Genomic DNA, 1,739 nt, shown 5'->3' with positions numbered 1-1,739 from the left:
AGCATATCGAACTCTCGAAACAAATGACATAAGAATTCCAGGAAGTTGAGTGACTCTAGAACATTCTAGTTTTTTCTAGAACCTTCTTTACCGGATATTACGTTGTTTCCGGATGCATTTCTGCATCTACCATGCGTGACTTACAAGTTGACAATGCACGTGATAAACATAATGTGTAGATTTATCTTGGAATTGTAACATCATATTGATTACTTTATTGTTTTCGGAATGACAAGAATGTAGTACCACAGGAAATATGAACGACACCTTGTCTGTTGGAATGATAATAACAGGATGGAGGATGACGCAATAGCATAATTGTTCTACAAGACACAATAACGGAAAATACTGATTTTATTCTGATAGCTTCTGTAAACGCAACCTCATACCGAATTTTTGTTCTTAATAATAATTGAAAACAAACATAGGAAAATATTTGAGGAAAGGATTCATTAACTAAAATGTCACAAATATTTTGTATTTCATCAAAGTAAAATTCAGTAATACGTATCGATAATTCAAAAATTATACGATCCCCTACATTGCCAGGAAAGAAGAAAGGCTAATTAATGTTTTTAAGAATTTTTATAAAATCCTTAGTTATACAATTTTTGTTTATAATTTTGTTGCTTTGGTTTAACTAAATTTCTCTAGAAGCCTGAAAATTATTTGTAATCTTTTCTTTTCCTTAAGTAAAGAATCATATGATATAACATCTTCCTTTGTGATCTGATGTATTATTATTATTATTATTATTATTAATAATAATAATAATAATAATAATAATAATAATAATAATAATAATAATAATAATAATAATAATAATAATAATAATAATAATAATAATAATATGGTTGTAGTAGTAGTAGTAGTAGCCTAGTAAGGAGCACATTAAGTAGTAGAAGGAGCACATTAGTAAGTTATGAAATGATAAAACCACGAAATTTCTCAGCAATGAACTTTCGATCGTTCTCCATCTATACCTTAGGAGGTTATTCTACACCACTTTTATTATTAATTTTGGTGAATAACTCAAAGAGAATAAAGAATATAAGAAAATATAATACAAAGAGAGCCAGACATTATATACAAAGTGTTATTAAATAAAATGACACTTATTCCAGTTGATTTCAAGGGTTAGTTCAGGGACAAATTTCCTGTGCTGGAGAAACATAATTTTTCATAGGGCATATCTCTGATGGTGCGTAACGCGATTATCAGTATATTCTTACTGCTACTTTGAATGAAAAGATCCCCCTGACGAAATCTAAAGTCATCACTGCATAAAGATATTAAATATCCGCGCCACCATTGATTTCTAATATATGGAAAATTATTATTGTCTTTTCTTGGAAATGAACTGTTATTGTAAAGACGCAGGCCAGTATCCAGGGGGGTCTAGGGGAGCCGCCTCCTAATTTTTGCGCCCCCCTAAAAATTTCACGGTTGGCTTGTAAGTGAACTATAATATGGTGATAAACTATAATATTTTTGGATCGGGCCCCCCTAACTTCAACCGAGCTCCCCCTACATTTTTGGGCTGGCTACCGCAAGCGTAAAGACGTGCTCTTACTAACGTCTTCAAATCTATTTAAATTTACCTCAAAATTAAATTTTGCGATTTATGTATAATTTTAATAGTTAATTTACGTAATGTTAAATTTTTATGTAATGCAAATTCAGTATTTACAAACCAAACAGTATTTAACTAATAACTCGTCCTGCATTCCCGATGGAGA

The sequence above is a fragment of the Thermobia domestica genome, chromosome 5, assembly GCF_964235325.1.
Source record: "Thermobia domestica chromosome 5, izTheDome1.hap1.1, whole genome shotgun sequence".
NCBI classification, from domain to species: domain Eukaryota; kingdom Metazoa; phylum Arthropoda; class Insecta; order Zygentoma; family Lepismatidae; genus Thermobia; species Thermobia domestica.
The sequence above is the reverse complement of the archived record's forward strand: the minus strand, read 5'-3'. Positions refer to the sequence as shown.